Below are 11,737 nucleotides of genomic sequence, written 5' to 3'. Positions count from 1 at the left end.
CAACTGCAAGTGACAGATTCAAGTGTGTTTCAACGCTAGTAAGAAGGCTTGAAAGCACTTAATGGAGTGCTGATGCAAAATATATATATTAAAAAAAAAACTGTTCTCACTTGAATTAACAAAATCTCTTCTCTTTTATGCTTTGTAGGATTATTTTCTCCCAAGTTTAATACCAATGAAAGATGCACTTATTACTTCCCCTTAAAAGCCTCTGCAGTGGAAGTCATGATGGTTTCATTATGGTAATTAACTCTTGACTGTCAGTCAGTATCAGTTAATACCCACAGAAGCGTGAGTGCCTTCCATAGTGAAAAAAAAAGAAAAGAAAAAAAAGCAGGATCAGCCCAGTGATTAAATGAACATTAAGTACAAGAGGTCACATGTCAGAGTAGCTGCGGAAGGAAGAAAGAAAAGCACAATTTGAATTAAGTGCTCGGAATAGTTTTATGTCAAACTAAGAAATTGCCCTCCAAAAAAAATGTTTTTTTTTTTTTGTTTTGTTTTTATTGACGGTTTCACCAATTATATGGTCAGTAAGCAGGATAATCAGAGGCTTGAGCTGACAGGTTAAATTGGAGAGCCGTAATGCGTGTTGTCTTCACTTTTCAGATTCTTTCGTCAATACCCAATTATCCTCTCTTCTTCCCTCAGAAACTACCTAACTTAAATAGCTTTTTTTTTCTTTTTTTTTTTGGCTGTATTGTTCTTTAATTACAACAATTTGGAGTGACACGACTGCTCGATCAACCGCCGATGGCTTCGAACCCCAAACAGACGGAGGTCAAACCGAGGCCGACGGGAGATCAAGGACTTCGCTGCCCTCCCCCCGGAGGCTCGCTGCAAAAAATATGTTTCTTCGCTTCGTTTGTCATTTTTCTCATAAATGGCAATAAAATGGCAGAGGATGCTTTCATTTGGGCCTGACATTTTTTGGCTGATGCGGCCAAGGAAAGTCAACAGCAAATAGAAGATAGTCCTTTATTTTTAAGAAGAAAAAAAAAAAACGCCTGCCATGAACTCTATTCTACTCCGAAATAAGAAACCGCAAGAAAAATGACGTGCTATTTCTGTCTCTGCCGGTCCTTAGTGGAGCAAGTCGCACTGCTAACTATCAGCTGCGAATCATGGAGCAGTTTCGGTGCTGGCGTGCTGACTTGTAGCCCCCAAAAGGTTTAAAATCATCTGGCTCAATGATTCAGTGTCTTGACTGAGCCAGATTGGCCGACTGTGCCCAGTGGGAGAGATAATTGGGTGAAACAGGTTGTTTTTGTGCCTGTGTTGTTTTTTTTTTTCTCCTCTCTCTCTCTCTGCAGCCTTAACAGAGGTGAGAAAGGAGAAAACAATGTGGACTTCTCATTTTAGGAGAAAAAAAAAATAGCCATGCCGTGTGGAGCGTCTGGTAAAGTTGAGGAAGTTTTTTTTTTCCTTCTTCTTTTTTTTAACTCAAGCTGGAGCACCGTAAAATCCTCCAGTGCTGAACGCTGGTCCAACAAACCCTTATTTAGGGGCATTGCAGTAATAGGGGTTAATTAAAGACAAATGCCACTCCTTTCAGATGAAAACCAGCAATCGTTTCTTTCCCCACTTCATAATTACGCACAATTTTGTTGCGCTTTCAAGTAAACTCCCATTAGAATCCCACTTTCAAGTTTTTTTTTTGTGTGTTTTTTTTGTGGCCATGCAAGAAAATGTGGGAAAAGTTCCAGAAGCAGGAAGACTTTTAAGTGTGACGGTGGATTCTACTCTGTGCGTCTCTTAATGGAGCCCGTTGGGGATTTTGATATGTGTTCTGATGCAGAAGTCGTGCTCTTAAGCTCCAGAGATCGCCGTTATTTAGCTGGATCCGTTCTTACATTTTCCCCGTCAGTGAAATATTCCCAGTTCCGTTGCTTCTTAACACCTTTTTTTTGTAGCCTAGTGGGCTTCGTTTTATTTGTAAAGAGGAATGCTTCCTAGCTAATTTGCATGCTCATTTGCAAACTTCTGACGCTAAACTTCGCGAGGATGCATGAAAGGATCCCTTCCTCCCTCTGGAAGGTGGTATTTGTACAGATGGCTCTTGCATTATGAGCTGAGAATACAGCTGCCTGAAAAAATAATGTGCTGTCTTTCTACTTCTTCCCCTGCCTTTGGTCCCATCAGACATTTAACTTTTAAGACATTTTTTTTGTTGTTTTTTGTAGGAGCTTACAGGAATCGGTTTACCGATCCTTGGCACAATGTGCGAAAGGATCCATAATCCGGTTGCTGTTTTCATCATCTTCGCTTCCTAAAAGTGACGGTGAACAATTTGTTGCCTTACCCTGATAAAAGCCTAGGAGTTATCTTACAAAGAGGTTGTTTTTTTTCTGGTTGTGCTGTAGTTGGTGTTTCATTGACTTTATTGAGAAAACATGTCTTACGGTGACTTAAATACAAAGTGACCAAAACCTAGCAGTTGGAAGAGGTCCAGTACATTTTTGATCTGAAGTATCTTTTGGAATGATGGTAGAAGATGAGGCTGCAAACACTTTTGAAAACAGGAATTAGGTGCAGAAAATCAAATTTAGTTTGGACTGTCAAATGTATCAAGACAAGTTTGGGTGCCATGTAGTTCAGTTTGTATTCAAAGAGACTCTTCAGAGTTCAACTACCAGTCTTCGGCCATTTTCTGCATATCTTCCTGTTCTTTAACCACCATCTTCTTGTCAAGTTACTGTCAAGTAAATGAAACTGAATGAATATGGGATCTAGTACATTCCTAAATAATAACTTTGTTTATTATTATAACTTCAGCCAGTGGAGTTTCAACAGCTTCCAGTTTAAGCCACCCTTAAGTCTCGCTTCAACATCTCATTCAACTTCCCTTCATCTGAGGGTGACAGACAGTTTTGGGCCTGATGATCCTTTTCCAATGAAATAAGTATCCCTACATATCAAAAACAATTTTTTTGGAATGGATTAAAAAAAATAAAAAAGTGGCTTCTGGGATATTCCCAACCTCAAAAGCTCAGAAAATGCATCAAATTGAATAAACTCCACCACTTCTGATGAGAATGGGGATAAAATGTCCAACCACAGTTATGTCAGAAGCTGCATCAGCGCATTACACAACTTCAATGTTGTGTGAATTAGACAAAAAAACTAAATCTTGTGCACAAGATTCTTTTTTTTTTTTTTTTTTTTTACTTAGGTCAAAGGCTTTGTTTTTAGTCCATCCTGTACAAAGGAGCCTTCAAATGCATCACTAAACTCATGTCCACACTGACAAGTGTAGAATTTTTCTGAGCAGACCGCAGCCGAGAAGGTAGACCCGCACCGCCGACCACCAAGTCACAAACAACTCATGAGCTGCTATCTCTTAAATAACATCTAGACTGTGTAGTCTGTGACTAATTTTCATTCCAATTATGAAGCCAAGTAAGAAATTTCGTCTTGTCCCTTAATCCCACTGATCATTTAGCTGCATTTTTAAATTCACACCCCGAGATGAACAGTTGTATGCACACACACACACAGAAAAAATAAAACACCTACAATCTCACACAGACACAGAGACACAATAGATGGCCCACAACTCTGTGGAGCTGTGATGTAATTAGACTTGGTAATTGGAAAAGAGCGCTTCGCCACCTGCGGCAGTGAGAGTGTGAGTTTTGTGGTCATCTCTACAGAAATAGTCCTGATAATTGTTTTGGATTCCAGGAACCCATGGCAGAGGACGGATTTGACGGTACAATTTCTGGTGGCTCTCAAATTACATCTCAAACTGCAATAATACAAGAACCAAAAAAGAGAGAGAGAGAGAGAAAAAAAGAGAGAGAGAGAGAGAATATGCTGCTAAATTAGGAACCTTGTGAATATCTGCAGGGTTTACATTCACAGGACTTTTCAACGTGTAACTTGGCTTCGCCCGTGTTAAGAGTTTCTTCTATATCTTTGCGAGAAGGACGGGAATTCATAGCCGTGCAGGAAGCACAAAGCACGGCACGTGGAGAAATGTTCGACATCTGTAAATCCGTGTTTAAACAGAGACGAGACAAGAAGCACTTTGATAGCTTCTGAAGGTGATGTCATTACGAATTAACACAGGCCAAGAAGCAAAAAAACCCCCAAAGGTCCTCCTGTAGCCGCATTTGCATTTTTGGAACGCTTCAAAGGTGAGAATCATCCTGAATATAAATGTGACCCGTCTCGATGTAACACAAAATGTTCCTGAAGGTGTCTCGTTGAGGATGTTCGCCGCGATCCACGTACTTAACGCGCGGCTAATCATGGAGTCAAAGCTCCTTATTAATGATTTAGCGACTTCTTTGCTGACCACGTTTTTGCAGAAGACGATGTTCTGAGACAGAGGCCCGGCTGTTTCATTTCCAGCCAGATATGGATTTCCTAATGGATAAACACAGACTCGCTGTCTCCTTGTTTCCTCGTAATAGGATAAATGTGTCGACTCTCCCCTTTTCTGTAATTCTGCTCACAACAATGCTGCCAGTATGAGGCTCCTGCTCTGTGGTTTTTCTACTCACATAGCTGCTGAAATGGAAGCCTATCTTTTTTTTTTTTTTTTTTTTTTTTTTTTAATTGACTCAACTACAAAAATTAAAACATTTATTTGATCTTACTGGACAGATGTGAGTCATGAAAAGTGCAAACAAATATCATTTTTAAGTATAAAAATGATCTTGTTCCACTGTGAAGGCTGATTTATTCACGTTTTCTGTATTAAAACTGTATAAACTGCCTTATTATGAAGGTTTTATTTGAATTACAACTTTTTTTTTTTAGAATTAGTGTTGAATGTATTCAAACAAAAATGTAAAAATGGAAGTTATTCTCATTGTACTCAATGACCAACTGCACTGCAGAAAATGCAAATATGTGTAAAATATGATAGAAGCTCTACAAGTTTTGTGATTTATTTTTGTTTTGTTTTCACCTTAGTTAGTGTTTTCATTTCCTAAAGCATTAGTTAGATTTTTTTCAAGACAGACATTGTTTAGCAGAACAAAAAAATAAAAAAAAAACACCAACTGTACAGTCTCCTGTGAAATTATAGACGGTTGTTGTATATTATAGACTATTAAATACCTGCTAACACAGTGTTCTCTCTCATATAATCAGTGGGCATTCATAGCTCAACATTTTAGCGTGTGGATTACAAAATAAAATGTATGAAACTTAGAAGGCAACTTGGCAAGATAGCCCACCTCAGAGGAGAACAACCATCTAAATTTGTTTATTTCATTTATTTATATATGTATTTTTTACAAACCAATGCTCATAAACAGTGTGTGCGCATTTTCTCCCCCCCTTCTAAAATCTGTTGCTTCTATGCAACACAACATCTCTCAAGGCTTGACTTTAGTTCCCTTAATAAACCTGACTTGAGATTCGCTTTTTGCATTTCACACCAGTTAAGCTTTTTCTTTTTTCTTTTCCCAGCACCACTAACTGCAAATGCAAATGACGTACACAGTTTCACTTGGTCTGATTTCGCATGCATATTTTAATGTCTCGTGTGCACAGAGAGAAGTATTAAGCGAATTAAAGAAGCACTAAGGATGCAACGCTATGCCTAGAGTATAGACACAGCAGAACTACTCCATTAAAGGAAAGAGGACGAGTCATTTTTTTTTATTTTTTTTACCCCCGTTCTGTTTCCATTTCCTCCTACTGAATTATGCAGAAAAAAAAGATACGACCTGCAAAATAAAGTGAAACTCATGGAAGCCATTTGTTTTTTAGCCCACTGCCCCCTGAGCCCAATTACCACTGTTTACATGTTGCAGACTTTGTCACGTAGAGTAAAGGGCATGAATAACACAATGCCCTGCAGAACCTCTGGCACTAGTTAAATAGATGCTGAAGAACCTGCAAAAATAACAAAACATTATTTTTATTTATTTATTTATTTTTTGTTTTAGCACTCCCACACAAAGTTTCATAAAGACCTTATTTTTTATTCAAATATGCACCTTATTTATTTTCCAGAGATCCTCTAGTTTAATTAGAATTAATGTCACAATTACTGGCAACATTTTCATCGGCCTATAAATTTGGCATGGCCATACAAACTTGTTTTTGTTTGAACATAAAATAGTTCATCCCAATGCTGGCAAACAAAAAAAAACAAAACAAAACAAAAAAAAAAAACACATAGCATATCTTTCTCCTGTCCCCACAAATACAAATACCCTGCAGCGTTACTTAAAGTCAGACAACAAAGGGATATTGTGCTGTTTCCTGCCTCTTACAAATCTCATATTACATTTTTCAGAACTGGACATCTTCCACAGCTTCCCTTCTTCCTGATTAGAGTTGCGACTAAAAACACAAACCCGTCGGCTTCGAATGGCCCCAGAAGAGCTCCCCTCCATCTTTGAACACAACGCCGGTATTCCTTCGGGAGGCTCACTTCATAAAAACAAAGATCCTCCGATATGGCGCTTTAGTTGTAAAATGCAAAAAAAAAAAAAAAGATAAAGCCCCTTCCCTCCCCCATTTTCTAATTCAGCCAAGTACCTGCAGGCTCGGATTTGCCTCCGTCGACTCTACAACGAATTAGCACACGCCATCGCACATCATCTCGCTCCCCTGCCTCCCGCTGAAAGCCACAGCTGAAAGACTCCTGAAATGACTGCAGAATAGAATTTGACCCTCGATAAGGCCCGCCGTCTATCCTGCCAAGTGTGACATTTTGATGCAATGCTGGATGTCTGGGGACTCGAGAGCTGCTCGAGTATTTTATCCCAGCATTCGAGAGCGCATGCACTCAAGGTGTGTACCAGCGAGAAAGATACTGCTACTACTTATAAGTGTTTGGTTTTTTTTGGAGTATCACTTTGCTACTTTACATGGAATATGTTTAATATATGCAAAAGCCCTGCATAATATCCATACTCTTTGAACACTTTCGCATTTCGGGATGTTGCAGACACTTCAACGTGTTTTGAGGGAATTCTACGAGAGAGACCAACGTGGCGCGGCGTGTGGTTGAGATGGAAACTGACATGTTGGTATCGATATGATTTTATTACATTTGAAAAGTGTGGCATACATTTATATTCAGCCTGAGTCAATACTTGGTAGAGCCGTTTTGTACAGTTCTGTGACTCTACCATGGCTTATGCTTACCCTCTCTTCTTTGCGAAACAGCTCAAGCGAAGTCAGATTTGAGATTCTGTTTTTGAAACCAACGTTCTCTCTGACCAGTCTGGTTGTGTGTCATCGTCTTGTATGCTGTTTGTTCACTAATGTTCTCCAAACCTCTGAAGTCTTCTCAGAGTAGCGTTAATAGCGTAAACAACGCACAGGTTGGCAGCTCAATACCAGTGAGTTAACGTCTAGAATGAACTGGTTGCGCTGGATTTTTATTTAGGGGTGCCTTATTTTCTTAAGAATCTTATTTCTGGTTTATAACATCAGTTATTTCTCCTAATATTTGGAGTTATGTTGTTCTGAAAGAATGAATGCAGTTTCTTTTTGTGGATGCTTTTTTTCTACTTTTTGTACTTATGATCCTCGCTGAAAACCAATTTTCCCTCGGAAAACTGAACTGAACTGAACTGACCTAAAGGGAGTGAATTTATTGCTCTACTTACTTTCATTGTTAAACACCAAAAAAAGGTGCTTGAAATGTTAAGTCCCGTCTGACTTTTTAGGGTTGTTTTCACTATGTTGAGCAAAACTTTGTAGGGAAGCTGAATGTATCTTGAGTGCTGCAAAGTTTGTTTTGATATAATAAAACTTTTACAAGGAATGTGGAAATATTTGCCAGACTTTAACCCAGATGGATGAACGTGGCAAAATAAGCAAAGATTAGAGGGGGGAAAAAAAGTAGCCTAAGTGAACGTCAGTCTGTCGGTTTAGGAATCCTCTGCAGACTATTTCCTGAAACTACAGTCCTTTGGGGAACCTTTAAAGAACCTTCCCTTATGGCTCCCTGAAGGTTAATGGTTGCCGTAGAACTTCGGGGAGCTTTTTCCCACTGCAGAGTTTTGATACCTCTCCGGGGATGAAGCGCAGCTATATTAATGACGATCACTTTCCCTCTGGGCAGATCCACCTTTTGTGTTTCCTGGCTCTCTGCAGCAGCTTACTGGGATAAACTGAGTCATTGTTATTTCCACCTGGGCTTTTGCTCACTGCCAAAAGTCAAAATATCTGAAGGAGGGGAGAAAAAAAAAGAAGCTAAATGTAACAGAAAAATAAACTTTTGTACATTGGTAGTTTAGGCAGATATATACTTTTTCATGTTTCTTCTTAATTAGAAGTCAAACACCAATGAGCCACTTTGTTAGGTACACCGGTTGAAAGGTTTGAGAGCACAATGGCAAATCAGTCCCTCAAGTGCAACTCAATGCATTAATGCATCTAGATGTGGTATAGATGTCCTGCAAAAGCTCAAACTGAGAATCAGAATGGGTAGGAAAGACGTTTAAAGAACTTCAAACTTGTTCTTTTAAAAACGTTGGTGCTAAACAGACTGGTCTGAGGATTACAGGCAGTGTTTTCTGCAGAATGGGTCACAGTCCAATATACCAAGTGTCGGTTTTGTGGATGAATTGTTTATTGTGCCAGAGGTCAGAGGACAGTCGGCAGATTGGTTTGAGATGAAAGAGAGGCAGTAGTGGCTCAAACAACTGCACGTTGCAACGGAGGTGTACAGTACAACATGTCTGAATGCACAACTTGTTGAATTTTGAAACAGGTGGGGTGAAGCAGCAGAAGGCCACACTGGATGAAACTCTTGTCAGCTGAGAACATTAAAGCCATAAGTCATACAGACTCAAAGTTGGAGTAATATTCAAAAACTTGGGTGAAAATGAAAATGTAGGGGTTGTTTTAATTGCACAGACTGAGTGAGTTTGCAGAACTATTAATGGCCTCTTCTAGCAGGATTATTCACCGTGATCCAAGGCTTAATTCATCTCAAACTGGTGTCTTTAGCATGGGAATCAGTTAATTATACTCCAGTGGCCTTACAGAACACCTTTCAGTGTGGTGAAAAGCTCCACACTAACTGCACAATCTCATGTCGATTAATAAATGATGTTTGTTTTTTTTTTTAGCATATTTCAGCAACAAGGCAGTTCAGTGTCCTTTATATCACAAAAGCACAGAAAGAAGAAGTCATAAAAAGAGCATACAGTCAACAGTTGAGAAACTAGTTACAAACATTACATTTTGATGAGCGCCACCATCAAAATCATCAATGCACATCGAACATATTGGTCAATGTTATGATAATGATAATTTATTTCAGACAGACATTTCACCAACAAAACATAATGAAAAAGACTTTCATATTCCTACGTGTAAATACAAGTCCTTATAACCAAATATACATAATGAAATACAAATGTAATTACACCACTTGTTCCATTTATTTTGGTTCAAAGGCCACTCTAAACAGGTGGGATTTTAGCCTTGATTTAAAAGAACTCCTCCGTGTTTCAGCTGTTTTGAAGTTTTACGGAAGTTTGTTCCAGATTTATGGTGTACTGAAGCTCAATGCTGCTGTCAAAATGTACCAAAATTCCCAAGGAATGTTTCTGACACCTTTTTGAACTTATGCCACAAAGACCTAAGATGGAAAAGAAAAAGAGAGGGGGGTCAGGGAGGACAAACAAACTGGTACCTAACAAAGTGGAAAGCGAGTGTTTTTTTTGTTTTTAATCTGAGGCTATTCTCCATACTGCTAACAATGTGTGACATAGGTAGATGTAGGGTTTGTGAAATAAAAACCCATAATTTCACCAACTGAGTGTGCCTTTACAGTATGTAAATATATGTAATATGTATGCGTTCAGTCATCCTTCTTCTTCGTTTTTTGTGGCGGTTGACAAGCAGCGTTTAGATGTGCATTACCGCAGCCGCCATCTACTGGAATAGGGTGTGGATGCTAAATAAATAAATTAAAAATATATATATATATATATATATATATAATCTCTATAAATTTCGACTTCTTATGGTATTTTAATTAAAAAAAGGAAAATAAAAATATTCTTCAGTCATCCTTCGTGCTGTCGTTAGATTTATGGCAACAACGCAATACATATTGCACAGGTGTTTTCACTTGAAGCTGATTGGAAGTCCAGATTGTGCGGTTTTGTTTGAACACGTGGTCGATAAAGCTGTCAATGAAAGAAGTTGGACACCCCCCCCCCCTCCTCGACAATAGCCAATCAAGCACAGCTGGTTTGGTTTGTAGTATGAGTTGAAGCTAAAAGGCGGAAGAGGACGCAGGAAATGGCGCCTAACGCAGCCAGGTGAGCGTTGTTTCAAGCAAAGTCGCTTCTTCTTCTTCTTGAAGGTTGTTGTCAGTATTCGAAGGAGTTTCTGTGGACTGAAACGTTCTTGTCCGAGTTAATTGCACATTTAGCAGCCGAGATAGCGGCGAGCTATTCGAATGTTAAAAAGCTATCGGTTTAATTGAATTGATGTATAATTAATGAATTGCTTGCACCTGTCTTGTTGCGTCCTTCACAACAACAACATCAGCATATCATTCATCATCTACCCCTCTGGCTTTTGTTGACCATGTCGCACTGCTCTCTGTGGTCAGGAGAGAAAAAAAACAAGGGACATTGATTTCAAGCTATTTGTGCCACACCAGAGAGATGCCTGTTGATTTTGTTCTAGCCCCTCTAATCAGGCACTGATTTACAACCAGGATGCAAAGTGAATGTAATTACCAGCATTTAACCACCAGGTAGGACAGAGAGACTGCTCTGATGAACCAGTTAGTTTAACCAGTGATGCTGGTGCAGCAGTGCGTACATTTTATTTCAGTAGATCTTTGCTTAAGGATTATTTAAGTTTAACTCGAGCACGCCGGAGTAAATGTTTAAATTCACACAAACTATTAAAATGTATTTTACGGCTAATTCTAACACAATGTCAAGGTTGTGTTGGATAATTTTAACTGAACAATGTAATTATTTGTGTTTCAGGATTTCCCTCAGTGTATTATAAGCCTGGTGGGCCACCAGGCTTTACTTGTGCTCCCACCAAGCATAGTATTAATTTATTAGTGATTACCTTTTTTAAGACTCTATCGTTGGTTTTGAGGTATTAATCTTTGAAAAATGCCTAACTATCAAATGATGTATTCAAATTTCCTGTCAACTTTAAACAATCTTTTACTCAAAAACATAGAGGGTGGCTGGATGACTCTTAGAGCCCTGAGCACCAGGCTTAGCAAGCTTTCTGGGGGAAACCCTGTGTTTCCTTTGCCTCAAACATAAGCTAACAGTCAATGTTTAATGGAAATATTTGTGGAATAAACTAATTGCATATAGTCTTTCCTCTGTATACTCTAAAGCTCAGATTGATAAAGCACCTAAGGCAGAAGTATTTGAGAATTGACAGAATCACAATACACCTGGGATTCATCTCGGTCTTTACCATTAGTGTCGCCTCTCTTCAGTTTTGCTTGACTTGAAAGTAAAACAAATGCAACCAACACTCTAACGTTATCTCAGTTTCCACCGACTACCCTGAATTTCAAAGACGTATAAGTTGGAGACGGTAAAATACAGCAACATAAAAGTCCATTTCTTTGTACTCGGGTAATACGCAGAGCTGCACTGTCACTTTAAAGTACTAGTTTTACAACAAATCTACTTTGTTTGAAAGGCCTCAAGTTGAAGACAGTAAAATACAGGAACATAAAAGTCCTTTGGATTTGGGCAGTTTTTTTTTATTTTAATGGGAAATCCAGCATCAGCACAAATTCTTTTAGCGTTCC

General features: G+C 38.8%; 1 protein-coding gene across 2 annotated transcripts in view; it reads left to right on the top strand.

Annotated features, from left to right (window-relative positions):
• Positions 1-10,152: 10,152 nt before the first annotated feature.
• klhl29 (kelch-like family member 29) overlaps positions 10,153-11,737 on the top strand; it is a 268,562-nt gene continuing 266,977 nt past the window's right edge. For both annotated transcript variants that reach the window (XM_088002054.1, XM_088002057.1), the window contains exon 1: positions 10,153-10,256. The gene's annotated coding sequence lies outside the window, so the exon portion shown is untranslated. The remainder of the gene's footprint in view (positions 10,257-11,737) is intronic.

This window comes from Poecilia mexicana, unplaced genomic scaffold (genome assembly GCF_051168715.1).
Source record: "Poecilia mexicana isolate PSO_F unplaced genomic scaffold, ASM5116871v1 scaffold_21, whole genome shotgun sequence".
Classification (NCBI taxonomy): domain Eukaryota; kingdom Metazoa; phylum Chordata; class Actinopteri; order Cyprinodontiformes; family Poeciliidae; genus Poecilia; species Poecilia mexicana.
The sequence above is the reverse complement of the archived record's forward strand: the minus strand, read 5'-3'. Positions and strand labels throughout refer to the sequence as shown.